This window comes from Carcharodon carcharias, chromosome 11 (assembly GCF_017639515.1).
Source record: "Carcharodon carcharias isolate sCarCar2 chromosome 11, sCarCar2.pri, whole genome shotgun sequence".
NCBI lineage: Eukaryota > Metazoa > Chordata > Chondrichthyes > Lamniformes > Lamnidae > Carcharodon > Carcharodon carcharias.
The window spans coordinates 167,447,417-167,473,891 of record NC_054477.1 but is presented as its reverse complement, the minus strand read 5'-3'; positions in this window follow the sequence as shown (position 1 = coordinate 167,473,891).

Below are 26,475 nucleotides of genomic sequence, written 5' to 3'. Positions count from 1 at the left end.
TGAAGACCTGGTGCACTTGGTGTTTGAGACCTCGTTGTCTTGGTGTTTGAGACCTACTGCTCTTGGTGTTTGAGACCGGGAGCTCTTGGTGCTTTAGAATGGGTGGCCTTGGTGTTTGAGACCTGCTGGTTTTGGTGTTTGAAACCTGGTGGTCTTGGTGTTTGAATCCTGTTACAATTGGTGTTTGAGAAATGTTACTCTAGGTGTTTGAGATCTGGTGCACTTGGTGTTTGAGACCTGGTGCTCTTGGTGTTGGAGACCTGGTGCTCTTTGTGGTTTCGACCTGGTGATCTCGGTGTTTGAGACCCTGTGATCCTGATTTTTGAGAGCTGGTGCTCTTGGTGTTTTAGACCTGGTTCACTTGGTGTTTGAAACCGGCTTGGTCTTTTTGTTTGAGACCTGGTGTTCTTTCTGTTTGAGATGGGATGTCTTAGTGTTTGAGACGTGGTGCTCTTGGTGTTGAGACCAGCTGAAGTTGGTTTTTGAGACCTGGTACTCTTGGTGGTTTCGACCTGGTGATCATGGTGTTTGAGAGCTGTTGCTCTTGGTGTTTGAGACCTGGTTGTCTTTGTGTTTGAGACCTGGTGCTCTTGGTGTTTGAGACCTGGTGCTCTTGATGTTTGAGGCCTTTGGATCTCGGTGTCTGAAACCTTGTTATCTTGGTGTTTGAGTGCTGGTGCTCTTGGTGTTTGAGAGCTGGTGCTCTTGGTGATTGAGACCTGCTGCTCTTGATGTTTCAGACCTGGTGCACTTGGTGTTTGAGACCTGGTTTTCTTTGTGTTTGAGACCTGCTGCTCTTGGTGTTCGAGACCTGCCGCTACTGATGTTTAAGACCTGATGGCTCTTCTTATTTGAGTCCTGTTTGTCTTCGTGTTTGACACCTGGTACTCCTGGTGTTTGAGACCTGCTGCTGTTTCTGTTTGAGATGGGATGTCTTAGTCTTTGAGACCTGGTGCTCTTGGTGTTTGAGACCTGCTGCTCTTGGTTTTTGAGACCTGGTGCTCTTGGTGTTTGAGACCTGGTGCTCTTGGTGTTTGAGACCTTGTGATCTTGGTGTTTGCGACCTGGTGCTCTTGGTGTTTGAGAAGTGGTGCTCTTGATGTTTGAGGCCTTTGGATTCGGTGTTTAAAACCTCGTTATCTTGGTGTTTGAGTGCTGGTGCTCTTGGTGTTTGAGACTTGGTGTTCTTGGTGTTTGAGTCCTGCTTCTCTTGCTGTTTCAGACCTGGTGCACTTGGTGTTTGAGACCTGGTGCTCTTTGGGTTTGAGACCTGCTGCTCTTGGTGTTGGAGACCTGCTGCTACTGATGTTTAAGACCTGATGGCTCTGCTTACTTGAGTCCTGGTTGTCTTCGTGTTTGAGACCTGGTACTCTTGGTGTTTGAGACCTGCTGCTCTTTCTGTTTGAGATGGGATGTCTTAGTGTTTGAGACCTGGTGCTCTTGGTGTGTGAGACCTGGTGCTCTTGGTGTTTGAGACATGGTACACTTGGTGTTTGAGAGATGGTGCTCTTGGTGTTTGAAAGCTGCTGCTATTGGTGGTTGAGACCTGTTGCTCTTTCTGTTTGAGATGGGATGTCTTAGTGTTTGAGACCTGGTGCTCTTGGTGTTTGAGACCTGCTGCTGTTGGTATTTGAATCCTGGTTTTCTTGGTGATTGAGACCTGGTTGTCTTGGTGTTTGAGACCTGGTGCTCTTGGTGTTTGAGATCTTGTGATCTTTGTGTTTGAGACCTGGTTGTCCTGGTGTTTGAGAGCTGGTGCTCTTGGTTATTTGACCTGGTGCTCTTGGTGTTTGGGACCTGCTGCTCTTCATGTTTCAGACCAGGTGCACTTGGTGTTTGAGACCTCGTTGTCTTGGTGTTTGAGACCTGGTGCTCTTGGTGTTTGAGACTTGCTGCTCTTGGTGTTTGAGACCTGGTGCTCTTGGTGTCTGAGACATGCTGCTCTTGATGTTTCAGAGCAGGTTCACTTGGTGTTTGAGACCTGGTTGTCTTGGTGTTTGAGATCTGGTGCTCTTGGTGTTTGAGACCTGCTGCTCTTGGTGTTCGAGACATGCTGCTCCTGATGTTGAAGACCTGATGGCTCTTCTTATTTGAGTGTTGGTTGTCTACATGTTTTAGCCCTGGTGCTCTTGGTGTTTGAGACCTGCTGCTCTTGATGTTTCAGACCTGGTGCACTTGGAGTTTGAGATCTGGTTATCTTGGTGTTAGAGACCTGGTGCTCTTGGTGTTTGAGACTTGCTGCTCTTGGTGTTTGAGACCTGGTGCTCTTGGTGTTTGAGAACTGGTTGTCTTGGTGTTTGAGACCTGGTGCTCTAGGATGCTGAGTCCTGATGATCTTGGTGTAAGAGAAGTGGTACACTTGGTGTTTGAGTCGTGGTACCCTTGTTGTTTGATCCAGGTGAACTTGGTGTTTGAGAACTGGTGATCTTCGTGTTTGAGACGTGTTGATCGTGGTGTTTGAGACCTGGTGCTCTTGGTGTTTGAGACATGGTACACTTGGTGTTTGAGAGATGGTGCTCTTGGTGTTTGAAAGCTGCTGCTATTGGTGTTTGAGACCTGTTGCTCTTTCTGTTTGAGATGGGATGTCTTAGTGTTTGAGACCTGGTGCTCTTGGTGTTTGAGACCTGCTGCTGTTGGTGTTTGAATCCTGGTTTTCTTGGTGATTGAGAACTGGTTGTCTTGGTGTTTGAGACCTGGTGCTCTTGGTGTTTGAGATCTTGTGATCTTTGTGTTTGAGACCTGGTTGTCCTGGTGTTTGAGAGCTGGTGCTCTTGGTTTCTTGACCTGGTACTCTTGGTTTTTGGGACCTGCTGCTCTTCATGTTTCAGACCAGGTGCACTTGGTGTTTGAGACCTCGTTGTCTTGGTGTTTGAGACCTGGTGCTCTTGGTGTTTGAGACATGCTGCTCTTGAAGTTTCAGAGCAGGTGCACTTGGTGTTTGAGACCTGGTTGTCTTGGTGTTTGAGATCTGGTGCTCTTGGTGTTTGAGACCTGCTGCTCCTGATGTTGAAGACCTGATGGCTCTTCTTATTTGAGTGTTGGTTGTCTACGTGTTTTAGCCCTGGTGCTCTTGGTGTTTGAGACCTGCTGCTCTTGATGTTTCAGACCTGGTGCACTTCGAGTTTGAGACCTGGTTGTCTTGGTGTTAGAGACCTGGTGCTCTTGGTGTTTGAGACTTGCTGCTCTTGGTGTTTGAGACCTGGTGCTCTTGGTGTTTGAGACCTGGTTGTCTTGGTGTTTGAGACCTGGTGCTCTAGGATGCTGAGTCCCGATGATCTTGGTGTATGAGAAGTGGTACACTTGGTGTTTGAGACGTGGTACCCTTGTTGTTTGATCCAGGTGAACTTGGTGTTTGAGACCTGGTGATCTTCGTGTTTGAGACGTGGTGATCGTGGTGTTTGAGACCTGGTGGTCTTCGTGTTTGAGACCTGGTGCTCTTGGTGTTTGAGAACTGGTGCTCTTGGTGTTTGAGACATGGTACACTGGATGTTTGAGAGATGGTGCTCTTGGTGTTTGAAACCTGCTGCAATTGGTGTTTGAGACCTGATGCTCTTTCTGTTTGAGATGGGATGTCTTAATGTTTGAGACCTGGTGCTCATGGTGTTTGAGACCTGCAGCTCTTGGTGTTTGAGACCGGGAGCTCTTGGTGCTTTAGACCTGGTGGCTTGGTGTTTGAGACCTGCTGGTTTTGGTCTTTGAAACCTGGTACACTTGGTGTTTGAGAAATGGCACTCTTGGTGTTTGAGAACTGGTGCACTTGGTGTTTGAGACCTGGTGATCCTTATATTTGAGAGCTCGTGCTCTGGGTGTTTGAGACCTGGTGCTCTTTGTGTTTGAGACCTGCTGCTCATGATGTTTAAGACCTGCTGCTCTTGGTTTTTGAGACCTGGTGCTCTTGGTGTTTGAGACCTGGTGCTCTTGGTGTTTGAGCCCTGCTGCTTTTGGTGCTTGAGACCTGTTGCTCTAGGCGTTTGAGACCTGGTGATCTTGCTGTTTAGGACGTGGTTGTCTTGTTGTTAGAGAGCTGGTGCTCTTGGTGTTTTAGACCTGGTGCTCTTGGTGTTTGAGACCTGCTGCTCTTGGTGTTTGAGACCTGCTGCTGTTGATGTTTGCGACCTGGTACTCCTGGTGGTTTCGACCTGTTGATCATGGTGTTTGAGAGCTGGTGCTCTTGGTGTTAGAGACCTGATGGGCATGGTGTTTGAGACCTGGTGCTCCTGCTGTTTGAGACCTGGTCGTCTTGGTGTTTGAGACCTGGTGCACTTGGTGTCTGAGACCTGGTACACTTGGTGTTTGAGACCTGGTGCTCTTGGTGTTTGAGACCTGGTGCTCTTGGTGTTTGAGACCTGGTGCTCTTGGTGTTTGAGACCTGGTGGTCTTGGTGTTTGAGACCTGGTGCTCTTGGTGTTTGAGACCTGGTGCTCTTGGTGTTTGAAACCTGGTGGTCTTGTTGTTTGAGACCAGGTTGTCTTAGTGTTTGAGAGCTGGTCCTCTTGGTGTTTGAGACGTGGTACAATTGGTGTTTGTGAGCTTGTGCTCCTGGTGTTTGAGACCTGTTGCTCTTGGTATTTGAGATCTGCAGCTCTTGGTGTTTAAGACCTGGTGATCTTGGTGTTTGAGACCTGGTGGTCTTTATGTTTGAGACCTGTTGCTCATGGTGTTTGAGACCTGGTGCTCTTGGTCTTGGTGTCCTGGTACACTTGTTGTTTGATAACTGGTGACCTTGGTGTTTGAGAACTGGTGCTCCTCGGTTTGAGATCGGGTGGTCTTCGTGTTTGAGACCTGGTACACTTGTTGTTTGATAACTGGTGACCTTGGTGTTTGAGACCTGGTGCTCCTGGGGTTTGAGATCGGGTGGTCTTCGTGTTTGAGACCTGGTACAATTGGTTTTTGAGACCTAGTGATTTTGGTGTTTGAGACCTGGTGGTCTTCCAGTTTGAGATACGGTGCTCTTGGTTTTTGAGACCTGGTGATTTTGTTGTTTGATACCTGGTGCTCTTGATGTTTGAGACCTGGTGAGTTTGGTGTTTGAGACCTGGTTCTCTTGGTGTTTGAGACCTGGTGGTCTGGGTGTTTGAGACCTGGTGGTCTTTCTGTTTGAGACCTGGTGCTCATGGTGTTTGAGACCTGGTGCGCTTGGTGTTTGAGTCCTGGTACACTTATTGTTTGAGATCTGGTTGTCTTGGTGTTTGGGACCTGGTGCCCTTGCAGTTTGAAATGGGGTGCTCTTGTTGTTTGAGACCTGGTACAATTGTTGTTTGAGACGTGGTGCTCTTGGTGTTTGAGACCTCGTGCTCTTGGTGTTTGAGACCTGGTACACTTGGTGTTTGAGACCTGGTGCTCCTGGTGTTTGAGATCTGCTGCTCTTGGTGTTTGAGACCGGGTGATCCTGATGCTTGAGACCGGGTGATCTTGGTGTTAGAGACCTGATGGTCATGGTGTTTGAGACCTGGTGCTCCTGCTGTTTGAGACCTGGTGCACTTGGTGTTTGAGACCTGGTACACTTGGTGTTTGAGACCTGGTGCTCTTGGTGTTTGAGACCTGCTGCTCTTGGTGTTCGAGACCAGATGCTCCTGATGTTGAAGACCTGATGGTTCTTCTTATTTGAGTCCTGGTTGTCTTCGTGTTTGAGCCCTGGTGCTCTTGCTGTTTGAGACCTGCTGCTCTTGATGTCTCAGACCTGGCGCACTTGGAGTTGGAGACCTGGTTGTCTTGTTGTTAGAGACCTGGTTTTCTTGGTGTTTGAGACTTGCTGCTCTTGGTGTTTGAGACCTGGTGCACTTGGTGTTTGAGACCTGGTTGTCTTGGTGTTTGTGACCTCCTGCTCTTGGTGTTTGTGTCCTGCTGCTCTTGGTGTTTGAGACCGGGAGCTCTTGGTGCTTTAGACCGGGTGGCCTTGGTGTTTGAGAACTGCTGGCTTTGGTGTTTGAAACCTGGTGGTCTTGGTGTTGGAGACCTGGTACACTTGGTGTTTGAGAAATGGTACTCTTGGCGTTTGAGAACTGGTGCACTTGGTGTTTGAGACCTGGTGATCCTGATATTTGAGAGCTGGTGCGCTGGGTGTTTGAGATCTGCTGCTCTTTGTGTTTGAGACCTGCTGCTCATGGTGTTTAAGAACTGCTGCTCTTGGTTTTTGAGACCTGGTGCTCTTGGTGTTTGAGACCTGGTGCTCTTGGTGTTTGAGACCTCGTGATCTTGGTGTTTGGGACGTGGTTGTCTTGGTGTTTGAGAGCTGTTGCTCTTGGTGTTTTAGACCTGGTGCTCTTGGTGTTTGAGACCTTCTGCCTCTTGGTGTTTGAGACCCGGTGCTGTTTCTGTTTGAGATGGGATGTCCTAGTGTTTGAGACATGGTGCTCTTGGTATTTGAGACCTTTTGCTGTTGATGTTTGAGATCTGGTTCTCTTGGTGGTTTCGACCTGGTGATCATGGTGTTTGAGAGCTGGTGCTCTTGGTGTTTGAGACCTGGTTTTTTTGGTGATTGAGACCTGGTTGTTATGGTGTTTGAGGCCTGGTGCTCTTGGTGTTTGAGACCTTGTGATCTTTGTGTTTGAGACCTGGTTGTCCTGGTGTTTGGGAGCTGGTGCTCTTGGTTTTTGAGACCTGGTGCTCTTGGTGTTTGAGACCTGCTGCTCTTGATGTTTCAGAGCAGTTGCACTTGGTGTTTGAGAGCTCGTTGTCTTGGTGTTTGAGACCTGGTACTCTTGGTGTTTGAGACCTGCTGCTCTTGGTGTTCGAGACCTGCTGCTCCTGATGTTGAAGACCTGATGGTTCTTCTTATTTGAGCCCTGGTTGTCTCCGTGTTTGAGCCCTGGTGCTCTTAGTGTTTGAGACCTGCTTCTCCTGATGTTTCAGACTTGGGGCACTTGGAGTTTGAGACCTGGTTGTCTTGGTGTTAGAGACCTGGTGCTCTTGGTGGTTGAGACTTGCTGCTCTTGGTGTTTGAGACCTGGTGCTCATGGCGTTTGAGAACTGGTGCTCTTGGTGTTTGAGACCTTGTGCTCTTGGTGTTTGAGACCTGCTGCTCTTGGTGTTTGAGACCTGTTGCTCTTGGCGTTTGAGACCTGGTGATCTTCGTGTTTGGGATGTGGTTGTCTTGGTGTTTGAGAGCTGGTGCTCTTGGTGTTTTAGACCTGGTGCTCTTGGTGTTTGAGACATTCTGCCTCTTGGTGTTTGAGACCCGGTGCTGTTTCTCTTTGAGATGGGATGTCTTAGTGTTTGAGACCTTGTGCTCTTGGTATTTGAGACCTGCTGCTGTTGATGTTTGAGATCTGGTTCTCTTGGTGGTTTCGACCTGGTGATCATGGTGTTTGAGAGCTGGTGCTCTTGGTGTTTGAGACCTGGTTTTCTTGGTGATTGAGACCTGGTTGTAATGTTTTTTGAGACCTGGTGCTCTTGGTGTTTGAGACCTTGTGATCTTTGTGTTTGAGACCTGGTTGTCCTGGTGTTTGAGAGCTGGTGCTCTTGGTTTTTGAGACCTGGTGCTCTTGGTGTTTGAGACCTGCTGCTCTTGATGTTTCAGAGCTGGTGCACTTGGTGTTTGAGACCTCGTTGTCTTGGTGTTTGAGACCTGGTGCTCTTGGTGTTTGAGACCTGCTGCTCTTGGTGTTCGAGACCTGCTGCTCCTGATGTTGAAGACCTGGTGCACTTGGTGTTTGAGACCTCGTTGTCTTGGTGTTTGAGACCTACTGCTCTTGGTGTTTGAGACCGGGAGCTCTTGGTGCTTTAGAATGGGTGGCCTTGGTGTTTGAGACCTGCTGGTTTTGGTGTTTGAAACCTGGTGGTCTTGGTGTTTGAATCCTGTTACAATTGGTGTTTGAGAAATGTTACTCTAGGTGTTTGAGATCTGGTGCACTTGGTGTTTGAGACCTGGTGCTCTTGGTGTTGGAGACCTGGTGCTCTTTGTGGTTTCGACCTGGTGATCTCGGTGTTTGAGACCCTGTGATCCTGATTTTTGAGAGCTGGTGCTCTTGGTGTTTTAGACCTGGTTCACTTGGTGTTTGAAACCGGCTGGGTCTTTTTGTTTGAGACCTGGTGTTCTTTCTGTTTGAGATGGGATGTCTTAGTGTTTGAGACGTGGTGCTCTTGGTGTTGAGACCAGCTGAAGTTGGTTTTTGAGACCTGGTACTCTTGGTGGTTTCGACCTGGTGATCATGGTGTTTGAGAGCTGTTGCTCTTGGTGTTTGAGACCTGGTTGTCTTTGTGTTTGAGACCTGGTGCTCTTGGTGTTTGAGACCTGGTGCTCTTGATGTTTGAGGCCTTTGGATCTCGGTGTCTGAAACCTTGTTATCTTGGTGTTTGAGTGCTGGTGCTCTTGGTGTTTGAGAGCTGGTGCTCTTGGTGATTGAGACCTGCTGCTCTTGATGTTTCAGACCTGGTGCACTTGGTGTTTGAGACCTGGTTTTCTTTGTGTTTGAGACCTGCTGCTCTTGGTGTTCGAGACCTGCCGCTACTGATGTTTAAGACCTGATGGCTCTTCTTATTTGAGTCCTGTTTGTCTTCGTGTTTGACACCTGGTACTCCTGGTGTTTGAGACCTGCTGCTGTTTCTGTTTGAGATGGGATGTCTTAGTCTTTGAGACCTGGTGCTCTTGGTGTTTGAGACCTGCTGCTCTTGGTTTTTGAGACCTGGTGCTCTTGGTGTTTGAGACCTGGTGCTCTTGGTGTTTGAGACCTTGTGATCTTGGTGTTTGCGACCTGGTGCTCTTGGTGTTTGAGAAGTGGTGCTCTTGATGTTTGAGGCCTTTGGATTCGGTGTTTAAAACCTCGTTATCTTGGTGTTTGAGTGCTGGTGCTCTTGGTGTTTGAGACTTGGTGTTCTTGGTGTTTGAGTCCTGCTTCTCTTGCTGTTTCAGACCTGGTGCACTTGGTGTTTGAGACCTGGTGCTCTTTGGGTTTGAGACCTGCTGCTCTTGGTGTTGGAGACCTGCTGCTACTGATGTTTAAGACCTGATGGCTCTGCTTACTTGAGTCCTGGTTGTCTTCGTGTTTGAGACCTGGTACTCTTGGTGTTTGAGACCTGCTGCTCTTTCTGTTTGAGATGGGATGTCTTAGTGTTTGAGACCTGGTGCTCTTGGTGTGTGAGACCTGGTGCTCTTGGTGTTTGAGACATGGTACACTTGGTGTTTGAGAGATGGTGCTCTTGGTGTTTGAAAGCTGCTGCTATTGGTGGTTGAGACCTGTTGCTCTTTCTGTTTGAGATGGGATGTCTTAGTGTTTGAGACCTGGTGCTCTTGGTGTTTGAGACCTGCTGCTGTTGGTATTTGAATCCTGGTTTTCTTGGTGATTGAGACCTGGTTGTCTTGGTGTTTGAGACCTGGTGCTCTTGGTGTTTGAGATCTTGTGATCTTTGTGTTTGAGACCTGGTTGTCCTGGTGTTTGAGAGCTGGTGCTCTTGGTTATTTGACCTGGTGCTCTTGGTGTTTGGGACCTGCTGCTCTTCATGTTTCAGACCAGGTGCACTTGGTGTTTGAGACCTCGTTGTCTTGGTGTTTGAGACCTGGTGCTCTTGGTGTTTGAGACTTGCTGCTCTTGGTGTTTGAGACCTGGTGCTCTTGGTGTCTGAGACATGCTGCTCTTGATGTTTCAGAGCAGGTTCACTTGGTGTTTGAGACCTGGTTGTCTTGGTGTTTGAGATCTGGTGCTCTTGGTGTTTGAGACCTGCTGCTCTTGGTGTTCGAGACATGCTGCTCCTGATGTTGAAGACCTGATGGCTCTTCTTATTTGAGTGTTGGTTGTCTACATGTTTTAGCCCTGGTGCTCTTGGTGTTTGAGACCTGCTGCTCTTGATGTTTCAGACCTGGTGCACTTGGAGTTTGAGATCTGGTTATCTTGGTGTTAGAGACCTGGTGCTCTTGGTGTTTGAGACTTGCTGCTCTTGGTGTTTGAGACCTGGTGCTCTTGGTGTTTGAGAACTGGTTGTCTTGGTGTTTGAGACCTGGTGCTCTAGGATGCTGAGTCCTGATGATCTTGGTGTAAGAGAAGTGGTACACTTGGTGTTTGAGTCGTGGTACCCTTGTTGTTTGATCCAGGTGAACTTGGTGTTTGAGAACTGGTGATCTTCGTGTTTGAGACGTGTTGATCGTGGTGTTTGAGACCTGGTGCTCTTGGTGTTTGAGACATGGTACACTTGGTGTTTGAGAGATGGTGCTCTTGGTGTTTGAAAGCTGCTGCTATTGGTGTTTGAGACCTGTTGCTCTTTCTGTTTGAGATGGGATGTCTTAGTGTTTGAGACCTGGTGCTCTTGGTGTTTGAGACCTGCTGCTGTTGGTGTTTGAATCCTGGTTTTCTTGGTGATTGAGAACTGGTTGTCTTGGTGTTTGAGACCTGGTGCTCTTGGTGTTTGAGATCTTGTGATCTTTGTGTTTGAGACCTGGTTGTCCTGGTGTTTGAGAGCTGGTGCTCTTGGTTTCTTGACCTGGTACTCTTGGTTTTTGGGACCTGCTGCTCTTCATGTTTCAGACCAGGTGCACTTGGTGTTTGAGACCTCGTTGTCTTGGTGTTTGAGACCTGGTGCTCTTGGTGTTTGAGACATGCTGCTCTTGAAGTTTCAGAGCAGGTGCACTTGGTGTTTGAGACCTGGTTGTCTTGGTGTTTGAGATCTGGTGCTCTTGGTGTTTGAGACCTGCTGCTCCTGATGTTGAAGACCTGATGGCTCTTCTTATTTGAGTGTTGGTTGTCTACGTGTTTTAGCCCTGGTGCTCTTGGTGTTTGAGACCTGCTGCTCTTGATGTTTCAGACCTGGTGCACTTCGAGTTTGAGACCTGGTTGTCTTGGTGTTAGAGACCTGGTGCTCTTGGTGTTTGAGACTTGCTGCTCTTGGTGTTTGAGACCTGGTGCTCTTGGTGTTTGAGACCTGGTTGTCTTGGTGTTTGAGACCTGGTGCTCTAGGATGCTGAGTCCCGATGATCTTGGTGTATGAGAAGTGGTACACTTGGTGTTTGAGACGTGGTACCCTTGTTGTTTGATCCAGGTGAACTTGGTGTTTGAGACCTGGTGATCTTCGTGTTTGAGACGTGGTGATCGTGGTGTTTGAGACCTGGTGGTCTTCGTGTTTGAGACCTGGTGCTCTTGGTGTTTGAGAACTGGTGCTCTTGGTGTTTGAGACATGGTACACTGGATGTTTGAGAGATGGTGCTCTTGGTGTTTGAAACCTGCTGCAATTGGTGTTTGAGACCTGATGCTCTTTCTGTTTGAGATGGGATGTCTTAATGTTTGAGACCTGGTGCTCATGGTGTTTGAGACCTGCAGCTCTTGGTGTTTGAGACCGGGAGCTCTTGGTGCTTTAGACCTGGTGGCTTGGTGTTTGAGACCTGCTGGTTTTGGTCTTTGAAACCTGGTACACTTGGTGTTTGAGAAATGGCACTCTTGGTGTTTGAGAACTGGTGCACTTGGTGTTTGAGACCTGGTGATCCTTATATTTGAGAGCTCGTGCTCTGGGTGTTTGAGACCTGGTGCTCTTGGTGTTTGAGACCTGCTGCTCTTGGTGTTTGAGCCCTGCTGCTTTTGGTGCTTGAGACCTGTTGCTCTAGGCGTTTGAGACCTGGTGATCTTGCTGTTTAGGACGTGGTTGTCTTGTTGTTAGAGAGCTGGTGCTCTTGGTGTTTTAGACCTGGTGCTCTTGGTGTTTGAGACCTGCTGCTCTTGGTGTTTGAGACCTGCTGCTGTTGATGTTTGCGACCTGGTACTCCTGGTGGTTTCGACCTGTTGATCATGGTGTTTGAGAGCTGGTGCTCTTGGTGTTTGAGACCTGGTGGTCTTGGTGATTGAGACGTGGTTGCCTTGGTGTTTGAGACCTGGTGCTCTTGGTGTTTGAGACCTTCTGATCTTCGTGTTTGAGACCTTGTTGTCTTGGTGTTAGAGACCTGGTGCTGTTGGTTTTTGAGACCTGGTGCTCTTGGTTTTTGAGACGTTGTATATTTGGTTTTTGAGAGATTGTGCTATAGGTGTTTGAGACCTTGTGATCTTGGTCTTTGCGACCTGGTGCTCTTGGTGTTTAAGAAGTGGTGCTCTTGATGTTTGAGGCCTTTGGATTCGGTGTTTAAAACCTCGTTATCTTGGTGTTTGAGTGCTGGTGCTCTTGGTGTTTGAGATTTGGTGCTCTTGGTGTTTGAGACTTGGTTTTCTTGGTGTTTGAGACCTGCTGCTCTTGATGTTTCAGACCGTGTGCACTTTGTGTTTGAGACCTGCTGCTCTTGGTGTTGGAGACCTGCTGCTACTGATGTTTAAGACCTGATGGCTCTGCTTACTTGAGTCCTGGTTGTCTTCTTGTTTGAGACCTGGTACTCTTGGTGTTTGAGACCTGCTGCTCTTTCTGTTTGAGATGGGATGTCTTAGTGTTTGAGACCTGGTGCTCTTGGTGTTTGAGACCTGCTGCTCTTGGTTTTTGAGACCTGGTGCTCTTGGTGTTTGAGACCTGGTGCCCTTGTTGTTTGTGACCGGTTGCTCCTGGTGTTTGCGACCTGTTGCACTTGGTGTTTGAGACCTGGTGATTTTGGTGTTTGAGACCTGGTGTTCTTGGTGTTTGAGAACTGGTGATTTTGGTGTTTGAGACCTGGTGCTCTAGGTTGTTGAGACCTGGTGATCTTGGTGTTTGAGATGCGGTACACTTGGTGTTTGAGACGTGGTACCCTTCTTGTTTGATCCATCTGAACTTGGTGTTTGAGAACTGGTGATCTTCGTGTTTGAGACGTGTTGATCGTGGTGTTTGAGACCCGGTGGTCTTCGTGTTTGAGACCTTGTGCTCTTGGTGTTTGAGACCTGGTGCTCTTGGTGTTTGAGACATGGTACACTTGGTGTTTGAGAGATGGTGCTCTTGGTGTTTGAAAGCTGCTGCTATTGGTGTTTGAGACCTGTTGCTCTTTCTGTTTGAGATGGGATGTCTTAGTGTTTGAGACCTGGTGCTCTTGGTGTTTGAGACCTCCTGCTGTTGGTGTTTGAATCCTGGTTTTCTTGGTGATTGAGACCTGGTTGTCTTGGTGTTTGAGACCTGGTACTCTTGGTGTTTGAGATCTTGTGATCTTTGTGTTTGAGACCTGGTTGTCCTGGTGTTTGAGAGCTGGTGCTCTTGGTTTCTTGACCTGGTGCTCTTGGTTTTTGGGACCTGCTGCTCTTCATGTTTCAGACCAGGTGCACTTGGTGTTTGAGACCAGGTTGTCTTGGTGTTTGAGACCTGGTGCTCTTGGTGTTTGAGACCTGCTGCTCTTGGTGTTCGAGACCTGATGCTCCTGATGTTGAAGACCTGATGGCTCTTCTTATTTGAGTGTTGGTTGTCTACGTGTTTTAGCCCTGGTGCTCTTGGTGTTTGAGACCTGCTGCTCTTGATGTTTCGGACCTGGTGCACTTCGAGTTTGAGACCTGGTTGTCTTGGTGTTAGAGACCTGGTGCTCTTGGTGTTTGAGACTTGCTGCTCTTGGTGTTTGAGACCTGGTGCTCTTGGTGTTTGAGACCTCGTTGTCTTGGTGTTTGAGACCTGGTGCTCTAGGATGCTGAGTCCTGATGATCTTGGTGTATGAGAAGTGGTACACTTGGTGTTTGAGTAGTGGTACCCTTGTTGTTTGATCCAGGTGAACTTGGTGTTTGAGACCTGGTGATCTTCGTGTTTGAGACGTGGAAATCGTGGTGTTTGAGACCTGGTGGTCTTCGTGTTTGAGACCTGGTGCTCTTGGTGTTTGAGACCTGGTGCTCTTGGTGTTTGAGACATGGTACACTCGATGTTTGAGAGAGGGTGCTCTTGGTGTTTGAAACCTGCTGCAATTGGTGTTTGAGACCTGATGCTCTTTCTGTTTGAGATGGGATGTCTTAATGTTTGAGACCTGGTGCTCATGGTGTTTGAGACCTGCAGCTCTTGGTGTTTGAGACCGGGAGCTCTTGGTGCTTTAGACCTGGTGGCTTGGTGTTTGAGACCTGCTGGTTTTGGTCTTTGAAACCTGGTACACTTGGTGTTTGAGAAATGGCACTCTTAGTCTTTGAGAACTGGTGCACTTGGTGTTTGAGACCTGGTGATCCTTATATTTGAGAGCTCGTGCTCTGGGTGTTTGAGACCTGGTGCTCTTTGTGTTTGAGACCTGCTGCTCATGATGTTTAAGACCTGCTGCTCTTGGTTTTTGAGACCTGGTGCTCTTGGTGTTTGAGACCTGGTGCTCTTGGTGTTTGAGCCCTGCTGCTTTTGGTGCTTGAGACCTGTTGCTCTAGGCGTTTGAGACCTGGTGATCTTGCTGTTTAGGACGTGGTTGTCTTGTTGTTAGAGAGCTGGTGCTCTTGGTGTTTTAGACCTGGTGCTCTTGGTGTTTGAGACCTGCTGCTCTTGGTGTTTGAGACCTGCTGCTGTTGATGTTTGCGACCTGGTACTCTTGGTGGTTTCGACCTGTTGATCATGGTGTTTGAGAGCTGGTGCTCTTGGTGTTTGAGACCTGGTGGTCTTGGTGATTGAGACGTGGTTGCCTTGGTGTTTGAGACCTGGTGCTCTTGGTGTTTGAGACCTTCTGATCTTCGTGTTTGAGACCTTGTTGTCTTGGTGTTTGAGACCTGGTGCTGTTGGTTTTTGAGACCTGGTGCTCTTGGTTTTTGAGACGTTGTATATTTGGTTTTTGAGAGATTTTGCTATAGGTGTTTGAGACCTTGTGATCTTGGTCTTTGCGACCTGGTGCTCTTGGTGTTTGAGAAGTGGTGCTCTTGATGATTGAGGCCTTTGGATTCGGTGTTTAAAACCTCGTTATCTTGGTGTTTGAGTGCTGATGCTCTTGGTGTTTGAGATTTGGTGCTCTTGGTGTTTGAGACTTGGTTTTCTTGGTGTTTGAGACCTGCTGCTCTTGATGTTTCAGACCTTGTGCACTTTGTGTTTGAGACCTGCTGCTCTTGGTGTTGGAGACCTGCTGCTACTGATGTTTAAGACCTGATGGCTCTGCTTACTTGAGTCCTGGTTGTCTTCTTGTTTGAGACCTGGTACTCTTGGTGTTTGAGACCTGCTGCTCTTTCTGTTTGAGATGGGATGTCTTAGTGTTTGAGACCTGGTGCTCTTGGTGTTTGAGACCTGCTGCTCTTGGTTTTTGAGACCTGGTGCTCTTCGTGTTTGAGACCTGGTGCCCTTGTTGTTTGTGATCGGTTGCTCCTGGTGTTTGCGACCTGTTGCACTTGGTGTTTGAGACCTGGTGATTTTGGTGTTTGAGACCTGGTGCTCTTGGTGTTTGAGACCTGTTGATTTTGGTGTTTGAGACCTGGTGCTCTAGGTTGTTGAGACCTGGTGATCTTGGTGTTTGAGATGCGGTACACTTGGTGTTTGAGACGTGGTACCCTTCTTGTTTGATCCATCTGAACTTGGTGTTTGAGAACTGGTGATCTTCGTGTTTGAGACTTGTTGATCGTGGTGTTTGAGACCTGGTGGTCTTCGTGTTTGAGACCTGGTGCTCTTGGTGTTTGCGACCTGGTGCTCTTGAAGTTTGAGACATGGTACACTTGGTGTTTGAGAGATGGTGCTCTTGGTGTTTGAAAGCTGCTGCTATTGGTGTTTGAGACCTGTTGCTCTTTCTGTTTGAGATGGGATGTCTTAAAGTTTGAGACCTGGTGCTCTTGGTGTTTGAGACCTGCTGCTGTTGGTGTTTGAATCCTGGTTTTCTTGGTGATTGAGACCTGGTTGTCTTGGTGTTTGAGACCTGGTGCTCTTGGTGTTTGAGATCTTGTGATCTTTGTGTTTGAGACCTGGTTGTCCTGGTGTTTGAGAGCTGGTGCTCTTGGTTTTTTGACGTGGTGCTCTTGGTGTTTGGGACCAGCTGCTCTTCATGTTTCAGACCAGGTGCACTTGGTGTTTGAGACCTCGTTGTCTTGGTGTTTGAGACCTGGTGCTCTTGGTGTTCGAGACCTGCTGCTCCTGATGTTGAAGACCTGATGGCTCTCCTTATTTGAGTGTTGGTTGTCTACGTGTTTTAGCCCTGGTGCTCTTGGTGTTTGAGACCTGCTGCTCTTGATGTTTCAGACCTGGTGCACTTGGAGTTTGAGATCTGGTTGTCTTTGTGTTAGAGACCTGGTGCTCTTAGTGTTTGAGACTTGCTGCTCTTGGTGTTTGAGACCTGGTGCTCTTGGGGTTTGAGACCTGGTTGTCTTGGTGTTTGAGACCTGGTGCTCTAGGATGCTCTTTCCTGATGATCTTGGTGTATGAGAAGTGGTACACTTGGTGTTTGAGACGTGGTACCCTTGCTGTTTGATCCAGGTGAACTTGGTGTTTGAGACCTGGTGATCTTCGTGTTTGAGACGTGGTGATCGTGGTGTTTGAGACCTGGTGGTCTTCGTGTTTGAGACCTGGTGCTCTTGGTGTTTGAGACCTGGTGCTCTTGGTGTTTGAGACAAGGTACACTGGGTGTTTGAGGGATGTTGCTCTGGGTGTTTGAAACCTGCTGCAATTGGTGTTTGAGACCTGATGCTCTTTCTGTTTGAGATGGGATGTCTTCATGTTTGAGACCTGGTGCTCATGGTGTTTGAGACCTGCTGCTCTTGGTGTTTGAGACCGGGAGCTCTTGGTGCTTTAGACCTGGTGGCTTGGTGTTTGGACCTGCTGGTTTTGGTCTTTGAAACCTGGTACACTTGGTGTTTGAGAAATGGCACTCTTGGTGTTTGAGAACTGGTGCACTTGGTGTTTGAGACCTGGTGATCCTTATATTTGAGAGCTCGTGCTCTGGGTTTTTGAGACCTGGTGCTCTTTGTGTTTGAGACCTGCTGCTCATGATGTTTAAGACCTGCTGCTCTTGGTTTTTGAGACCTGGTGCTCTTGGTGTTTGAGACCTGGTGATCTTGGTGTTTGAGCCCTGCTGTTTTTGGTGTTTGAGACCTGTTGCTCTAGGCGTTTGAGACCTGGTGATCTTGCTGTTTAGGACGTTGTTGTCTTGTTGTTAGAGAGCTGGTGCTCTTGGTGTTTGAGACCTGCTGCTCTTGGTTTTTGAGACCTGGTGCTCTTCGTGTTTGAGACCTGGTGCCCTTGTTGTTTGTGATCGGTTGCTCCTGGTGTTTGCGACCTGTTGCACTTGGTGTTTGAGACCTGGTGATTTTGGTGTTTGAGACCTGGTGCTCTTGGTGTTTGAGACCTGTTGATTTTGGTGTTTGAGACCTGGTGCTCTAGGTTGTTGAGACCTGGTGATCTTGGTGTTTGAGATGCGGTACACTTGGTGTTTGAGACGTGGTACCCTTCTTGTTTGATCCATCTGAACTTGGTGTTTGAGAACTGGTGATCTTCGTGTTTGAGACTTGTTGATCGTGGTGTTTGAGACCTGGTGGTCTTCGTGTTTGAGACCTGGTGCTCTTGGTGTTTGCGACCTGGTGCTCTTGAAGTTTGAGACATGGTACACTTGGTGTTTGAGAGATGGTGCTCTTGGTGTTTGAAAGCTGCTGCTATTGGTGTTTGAGACCTGTTGCTCTTTCTGTTTGAGATGGGATGTCTTAAAGTTTGAGACCTGGTGCTCTTGGTGTTTGAGACCTGCTGCTGTTGGTGTTTGAATCCTGGTTTTCTTGGTGATTGAGACCTGGTTGTCTTGGTGTTTGAGACCTGGTGCTCTTGGTGTTTGAGATCTTGTGATCTTTGTGTTTGAGACCTGGTTGTCCTGGTGTTTGAGAGCTGGTGCTCTTGGTTTTTTGACGTGGTGCTCTTGGTGTTTGGGACCAGCTGCTCTTCATGTTTCAGACCAGGTGCACTTGGTGTTTGAGACCTCGTTGTCTTGGTGTTTGAGACCTGGTGCTCTTGGTGTTCGAGACCTGCTGCTCCTGATGTTGAAGACCTGATGGCTCTCCTTATTTGAGTGTTGGTTGTCTACGTGTTTTAGCCCTGGTGCTCTTGGTGTTTGAGACCTGCTGCTCTTGATGTTTCAGACCTGGTGCACTTGGAGTTTGAGATCTGGTTGTCTTTGTGTTAGAGACCTGGTGCTCTTAGTGTTTGAGACTTGCTGCTCTTGGTGTTTGAGACCTGGTGCTCTTGGGGTTTGAGACCTGGTTGTCTTGGTGTTTGAGACCTGGTGCTCTAGGATGCTCTTTCCTGATGATCTTGGTGTATGAGAAGTGGTACACTTGGTGTTTGAGACGTGGTACCCTTGCTGTTTGATCCAGGTGAACTTGGTGTTTGAGACCTGGTGATCTTCGTGTTTGAGACGTGGTGATCGTGGTGTTTGAGACCTGGTGGTCTTCGTGTTTGAGACCTGGTGCTCTTGGTGTTTGAGACCTGGTGCTCTTGGTGTTTGAGACAAGGTACACTGGGTGTTTGAGGGATGTTGCTCTGGGTGTTTGAAACCTGCTGCAATTGGTGTTTGAGACCTGATGCTCTTTCTGTTTGAGATGGGATGTCTTCATGTTTGAGACCTGGTGCTCATGGTGTTTGAGACCTGCTGCTCTTGGTGTTTGAGACCGGGAGCTCTTGGTGCTTTAGACCTGGTGGCGTGGTGTTTGGACCTGCTGGTTTTGGTCTTTGAAACCTGGTACACTTGGTGTTTGAGAAATGGCACTCTTGGTGTTTGAGAACTGGTGCACTTGGTGTTTGAGACCTGGTGATCCTTATATTTGAGAGCTCGTGCTCTGGGTTTTTGAGACCTGGTGCTCTTTGTGTTTGAGACCTGCTGCTCATGATGTTTAAGACCTGCTGCTCTTGGTTTTTGAGACCTGGTGCTCTTGGTGTTTGAGACCTGGTGATCTTGGTGTTTGAGCCCTGCTGTTTTTGGTGTTTGAGACCTGTTGCTCTAGGCGTTTGAGACCTGGTGATCTTGCTGTTTAGGACGTTGTTGTCTTGTTGTTAGAGAGCTGGTGCTCTTGGTGTTTTAAACCTGGTGCTCTTGGTGTTTGAGACCTGCTGCTGTTGATGTTTGCGACCTGGTACTCTTGGTGGTTTCGACCTGTTGATCATGGTTTTTGAGAGCTGGTGCTCTTGGTGTTTGAGACCTGGTGATTTTGGTGTTTAAGACCTGGTGCTCTTGGTGTTTGAGACCTGGTGATTTTGGTGTTTGAGACCTGGTGCTCTAGGTTGTTGAGACCTGGTGATCTTGGTGTTTGAGATGCGGTACACTATGTGTTTGAGACGTGGTACCCTTCTTGTTTGATCCATGTGAACTTGGTGTTTGAGAACTGGTGATCTTCGTGTTTGAGACGTGTTGATCGTGGTGTTTGAGACCTGGTGGTCTTCGTGTTTGAGACCTGGTGCTCTTGGTGTTTGAGACCTGGTGCTCTTGGTGTTTGAGACATGGTACACTTGGTGTTTGAGAGATGGTGCTCTTGGTGTTAGAAAGCTGCTGCTATTGGTGTTTGAGACCTGTTGCTCTTTCTGTTTGAGATGGGATGTCTTAGTGTTTGAGACCTAGTGCTCTTGGTGTTTGAGACCTGCTGCTGTTGGTGTTTGAATCCTGGTTTTCTTGGTGATTGAGACCTGGTTGTCTTGGTGTTTGAGACCTGGTGCTCTTGGTTTTGAGATCTTGTGATCTTTTTGTTTGAGACCTGGTTGTCCTGGTGTTTGAGAGCTGGTGCTCTTGGTTTTTTGACCTGGTGCTCTTGGTGTTTGGGACCAGCTGCTCTTCATGTTTCAGACCAGGTGCACTTGGTGTTTGAGACCTCGTTGTCTTGGTGTTTGAGACCTGGTGCTCTTGGTGTTAGAGACTTGCTGCTCTTGGTGTTTGAGACCTGGTGCTCTTGGTGTTTGAGACATGCTGCTCTTGAAGTTTCAGAGCAGGTACACTTGGTGTTTGAGACCTGGTTGTCTTGGTGTTTGAGATCTGGTGCTCTTGGTGTTTGAGACCTGCTGCTCTTGGTGTTCGAGACCTGCTGCTCCTGATGTTGAAGACCTGATGGCTCTTCTTATTTGAGTGTTGGTTGTCTCCGTGTTTTAGCCCTGGTGCTCTTGGTGTTTGAGACCTGCTGCTCTTGATGTTTCAGCCCTGGTGCACTTGGAGTTTGAGATCTGGTTGTCTTTGTGTTAGAGACCTGGTGCTCTTAGTGTTTGAGACTTGCTGCTCTTGGTGTTTGAGACCTGGTGCTCTTTGTGTTTGAGACCTGGTTGTCTTGGTGTTTGAGACCTGGTGCTCTAGGATGCTGAGTCCTGATGATCTTGGTGTATGAGAAGTGGTACACTTGGTGTTTGAGACGTGGTACCCTTGTTGTTTGATCCAGTTGAACTTGGTGTTTGAGACCTGGTGATCTTCGTGTTTGAGACGTGGTGATCGTGGTGTTTGAGACCTGGTGGTCTTCGTGTTTGAGACCTGGTGCTCTTGGTGTTTGAGAACTGGTGCTCTTGGTGTTTGAGACAAGGTACACTGGGTGTTTGAGAGATGGTGCTCTTGGTGTTTGAAACCTGCTGCAATTGGTGTTTGAGACCTGATGCTCTTTCTGTTTGTGATGGGATTTCTTAATGTTTGAGACCTGGTGCTCATGGTGTTTGAGACCTGCTGCTCTTGGTGTTTGAGACCGGGAGCTCTTGGTGCTTTAGACCTGATGGCTTGGTGTTTGAGACCTGCTGGTTTTGGTCTTTGAAACCTGGTACACTTGGTGTTTGAGAAATGGCACTCTTGGTGTTTGAGAACTGGTGCACTTGGTGTTTGAGACCTGGTGATCCTTATATTTGAGAGCTCGTGCTCTGGGTGTTGGAGACCTCGTGCTCTTTGTGTTTGAGACCTGCTGCTCATGATGTTTAAGACCTGCTGCTCTTGGTTAATGAGACCTGGTGCTCTTGGTGTTTGAGACCTGGTGATCTTGGTGTTTGAGCCCTGCTGCTTTTGGTGTTTGAGACCTGTTGCTCTAGGCGTTTGAGACCTGGTGATCTTGCTGTTTAGGAAGTGGTTGTCTTGTTGTTAGAGAGCTTGTGCTCTTGGTGTTTTAGACCTGGTGCTCTTGTTGTTTGAGACCTGCTGCTCTTGGTGTTTGAGACCTGCTGCTGTTGATGTTTGCGACCTGGTACTCTTGGTGGTTTCGACCTGTTGATCATGGTTTTTGAGAGCTGGTGATCTTGGTGTTTGAGACCTGGTGGTCTTGGTGATTGAGACGTGGTTGCCTTGGTGTTTGAGACCTGGTGCTCTTGGTGTTTGAGACCTTATGATCTTCGTGTTTGAGACCTTGTTGTCTTGGTGTTTGAGACCTGGTGCTGTTGGTTTTTGAGACCTGGTGCTCTTGGTTTTTGAGACCTTGTATATTTGGTTTTTGAGAGATTGTGCTATTGGTGTTTGAGACCTTGTGATCTTGGTTTTTGCGACCTGGTGCTCTTGGTGTTTGAGAAGTGGTGCTCTTGATGTTTGAGGCCTTTGTATTCGGTGTTTAAAACCTCGTTATCTTGGTGTTTGAGTGCTGGTGTTCTTGGTGTTTGAGATTTGGTGCTCTTGGTGTTTGAGACTTGGTGTTCTTGGTGTTTCAGTCCTGCTGCTCTTGATGCTTCACACCTGGTGCACTTGGTGTTTGAGACCTGGTGCTCTTTGTGTTTGAGACCTGCTGCTCTTGGTGTTGGGGACCTGCTGCTACTGATATTTAAGACCAGATGGCTCTGCTTACTTGAGTCCTGGTTGTCTTCTTGTTTGAGACCTGGTACTCTTGGTGTTTGAGACCTGCTGCTCTTTCTGTTTGAGATGGGATGTCTTAGTGTTTGAGAGCTGGTGCTCTTGGTGTTTGAGACCTGCTGCTCTTGGTTTTTGAGACCTGGTGCTCTTGGTGTTTGAGACCTGGTGCCCTTGTTGTTTGTGATCGGTTGCTCCTGGTGTTTGCGACATGTTGCACTTGGTGTTTGAGACCTGGTGATTTTGGTGTTTGAGACCTGGTGCTCTAGGTGGTTGAGACCTGGTGATCTTGGTGTTTGAGAAGCGGTACACTTGGTGTTTGAGACGTGGTACCCTTGTTATTTGATCCATGTGAACTTGGTGTTTGAGAACTGGTGATCTTCGTGTTTGAGACGTGTTGATCGTGGTGTTTGAGACCTGGTGGTCTTCATGTTTGAGACCTGGTGCTCTTGGTGTTTGACACCTGGTGCTCTTGGTGTTTGAGACATGGTACACTTGGTGTTTGAGAGATGGTGCTCTTGGTGTTTGAAAGCTGCTGCTATTGGTGTTTGAGACCTGTTGCTCTTTCTGTTTGAGATGGGATGTCTTAGTGTCTGAGACCTGGTGCTCTTGGTGTTTGAGACCTGCTGCTGTTGGTGTTTGATTCCTGGTTTTCTTGGTGATTGAGACCTGGTTGTCTTGGTGTTTGAGACCTGGTGCTCTTGGTATTTGAGATCTTGTGATCTTTGTGTTTGAGACCTGGTTGTCCTGGTGTTTGAGAACTGGTGCTCTTGGTTTTTTGACCTGGTGCTCTTGGTGTTTGGGACCTGCTGCTCTTCATGTTTCAGACCAGGTGCACTTGGTGTTTGAGACCTCGTTGTCTTGGTGTTTGAGACCTGGTGCTCTTGGTGTTTGAGACTTGCTGCTCTTGGTGTTTGAGACCTGGTGCTCTTGGTTTTTGAGACACGCTGCCCTTGAAGTTTCAGAGCAGGTGCACTTGGTGTTTGAGACATGGTTGTCTTGGTGTTTGAGATCTGGTGCTCTTGGTGTTTGAGACCTGCTGCTCTTGGTGTTCGAGACCTGCTGCTCCTGATGTTGAAGACCTGATGGCTCTTCTTATTTGAGTGTTGGTTGTCTACGTGTTTTAGCCCTGGGGCTCTTGGTGTTTGAGACCTGCTGCTCTTGATGTTTCAGACCTGGTGCACTTGGAGTTTGAGATCTGGTTGTCTGGTGTTAGAGACCTGGTGCTCTTGGTGTTTGAGACTTGCTGCTCTTGATGTTTGAGACCTGGTGCTCTTGGTGTTTGAGACCTGGTTGTCTTGGTGTTTGAGACCTGGTGCTCTAGGATGTTGAGTCCTGATGATCTTGGTGTATGAGAAGTGGTACACTTAGTGTTTGAGACGTGGTACCCTTGTTGTTTGATCCAGGTGAACTTGGTGTTTTAGACCTGGTGATCTTCGTGTTTGAGACGTGGTGATCGTGGTGTTTGAGACCTGGTGGTCTTCGTGTTTGAGACCTGGTGCTCTTGGTGTTTGAGACCTGGTGCTCTTGGTGCTTGAGACATGGTACATTGGGTGTTTGAAAGATGGTGCTCTTGGTGTTTGAAACCTGCTGCAATTGGTGTTTGAGACCTGTTGCTCTTTCTGTTTGAGATGGGATGTCTTAATGTTTGAGACCTGGTTCTCCTGGTGTTTGAGACCTGCTGCTGTTGGTGTTTGAGACGTGGTACTCTTGGCGGTTTCGACCTGGCGATCATTGTGTTTGAGATGTGGGGCTCTTGGTGTTTGAGACCTGGTTTTCTTGGTTTTTGAGACCTGGTTGTCTTCGTGTTTGTGACCTGGTGCTCTTGGTGTTTGAGACCTTGTGATCTTTGTGTTTGAGACCTGGTTGTCCTAGTGTTTTAGAACTGGTGCTCTTGGTTTTTGAGACCTGGTGCTCTTGGTGTTTGAGACCTGCTGCTCTTGATGTTTCAGACCTGGTGCACTTGTTGTTTGAGACCTGGTTGTCTTGGTGTTTGAGACCTGGTGCTCTTGGTGTTTGAGTCCTGCTGCTTTTGGTGTTTGAGACCTGTTGCTCTAGGCGTTTGAGACCTGGTGATCTTGCTGTTTAGGACGTGGGTGTCTTGTTGTTAGAGAGCTGGTGCTCTTGGTGTTTTAGACCTGGTGCTCTTGGTGTTTGAGACCTGCTGCTCTTGGTGTTTGAGACCTGCTGCTGTTGATGTTTGCGACCTGGTACTCTTGGTGGTTTCGACCTGTTGATCATGGTGTTTGAGAGCTGGTGCTCTTGGTGTTTGAGACCTGGTGGTCTTGGTGATTGAGACCTGGTTGCCTTGGTGTTTGAGACCTGGTGCTCTTGGTGTTTGAGACCTTATGATCTTCGTGTTTGAGACCTTGTTGTCTTGGTGTTTGAGAGCTGGTGCTGTTGGTTTTTGAGACCTGGTGCTCTTGGTTTTTGAGACCTTTTATATTTGGTTTTTGAGAGATTGTGCTATTGGTGTTTGAGACCTTGTGATCTTGGTTTTTGCGACCTGGTGCTCTTGGTGTTTGAGAAGTGGTGCTCTTGATGTTTGAGGCCTTTGGATTCGGTGTTTAAAACCTCGTTATCTTGGTGTTTGAGTGCTGGTGTTCTTGGTGTTTGAGATTTGGTGCTCTTGGTGTTTGAGACTTGGTGTTCTTGGTGTTTGAGACCTGCTGCTCCTGATGTTTCAGACTTCGTGTACTTGGTGTTTGAGACCTGGTGCTCTTTGTGTTTGAGACCTGCTGCTCTTGGTGTTCGAGACCTGCTGCTACTGATGTTTAAGACCTGATGGCTCTGCTTACTTGAGTCCTGGTTGTCTTCGTGTTTGAGACCTGGTACTCTTGGTGTTTGAGACCTGCTGCTCTTTCTGTTTGAGATGGGATGTCTTAGTGTTTGAGAGCTGGTGCTCTTGGTGTTTGAGACCTGCTGCCCTTGGTTTTTGAGACCTGGTGCTCTTGGTGTTTGAGACCTGGTGCCCTTGGCGTTTGAGACCTGGTGATTTAGGTGTTTGAGACCTGGTGCTCTAGGTTGTTGAGACATGGTGATCTTTGTGTATGAGACATGGTACACTTGGTGTTTGAAGCGTGGTACCCTTGTTGTTTGATCCAAGAGTACTTGGTGTTTGAGAACTGGTTTTCTTCGTGTTTGAGAGGTGGTGATCGTGGTGTTTGAGATCTGGTGGTCTTCGTGTTTGAGACCTGGTTGTCTTGGTGTTTGAGACCTGGTGCTCTTGGTGTTTGAGACATGGTACACTTGGTGTTTGAGAGATGGTGCTCTTGGTGTTTGATACCTGCTGCTATTGTTGTTTGAGACCTGTTGCTCTTTCTGTTTGAGATGGGTAGTCTTAGTGTTTGAGACCTGGTGCTCTTGGTGTTTGAGACTTGCTGCTCTTGATGTTTGAGACCTGGTGCTTTTGGTGTTTCAGACCTCGTTGTCTTCTTGTTTGAGACCTGGTACTCTTGGTGTTTGAGACCTGCTGCTCTTTCTGTTTGAGATGGGATGTCTTAGTGTTTGAGAGCTGGTGCTCTTGGTGTTTGAGACCTGCTGCTCTTGGTTTTTGAGACCTGGTGCTCTTGGTGTTTGAGACCTGGTGCCCTTCTTGTTTGTGATCGGTTGCTCCTGGTGTTTGCGACATGTTGCACTTGGTGTTTGAGACCTGGTGATTTTGGTGTTTGAGACCTGGTGCTCTTGGTGTTTGAGACCTGGTGATTTTGGTGTTTGAGACCTGGTGCTCTAGGTGGTTGAGAGCTGGTGATCTTGGTGTTTGAGAAGCGGTACACTTGGTGTTTGAGACGTGGTACCCTTGTTATTTGATCCATGTGAACTTGGTGTTTGAGAACTGGTGATCTTCGTGTTTGAGACGTGTTGATCGTGGTGTTTGAGACCTGGTGGTCTTCATGTTTGAGACCTGGTGCTCTTGGTGTTTGACACCTGGTGCTCTTGGTGTTTGAGACATGGTACACTTGGTGTTTGAGAGATGTTGCTCTTGGTGTTAGAAAGCTGCTGCTATTGGTGTTTGAGACCTGTTGCTCTTTCTGTTTGAGATGTGATGTCTTAGTGTTTGAGACCTGGTGCTCTTGGTGTTTGAGACCTGCTGCTGTTGGTGTTTGAATCCTGGTTTTCTTGGTGATTGAGACCTGGTTGTCTTGGTGTTTGAGACCTGGTGCTCTTGGTGTTTGAGATCTTGTGATCTTTGTGTTTGAGACCTGGTTGTCCTGGTGTTTGAGAACTGGTGCTCTTGGTTTTTTGACCTGGTGCTCTTGGTGTTTGGGACCTGCTGCTCTTCATGTTTCAGACCAGGTGCACTTGGTGTTTGAGACCTCGTTGTCTTGGTGTTTGAGACCTGGTGCTCTTGGTGTTTGAGACTTGCTGCTCTTGGTGTTTGAGATCTGGTGCTCTTGGTGTTTGAGACCTGCTGCTCCTGGTGTTTGAGACCTGGTGCTCTTGGTTTTTGAGACACGCTGCTCCTGAAGTTTCAGAGTAGGTGCTCTTGGTGTTTGAGACCTGCTGCTCTTGGTGTTCGAGACATGCTGCTCCTGATGTTGAAGACCTGATGGCTCTTCTGATTTGAGTGTTGGTTGTCTACGTGTTTTAGCCCTGGTGCTCTTGGTGTTTGAGACCTGCTGCTCTTGATGTTTCAGACCTGGTGCTCTTGGAGTTTGAGATCTGGTTGTCTGGTGTTAGAGACCTGGTGCTCTTGGTGTTTGAGACTTGCTGCTCTTGATGTTTGAGACCTGGTGCTCTTGGTGTTTGAGACCTGGTTGTCTTGGTGTTTGAGACCTGGTGCTCTAGGATGTTGAGTCCTGATGATCTTGGTGTATGAGAAGTGGTACACTTAGTGTTTGAGACGTGGTACCCTTTTTGTTTGATCCAGTTGAACTTGGTGTTTTAGACCTGGTGATCTTCGTGTTTGAGACGTGGTGATCGTGGTGTTTGAGACCTGGTGGTCTTCGTGTTTGAGACCAGATGCTCTTGGTGTTTGAGACCTG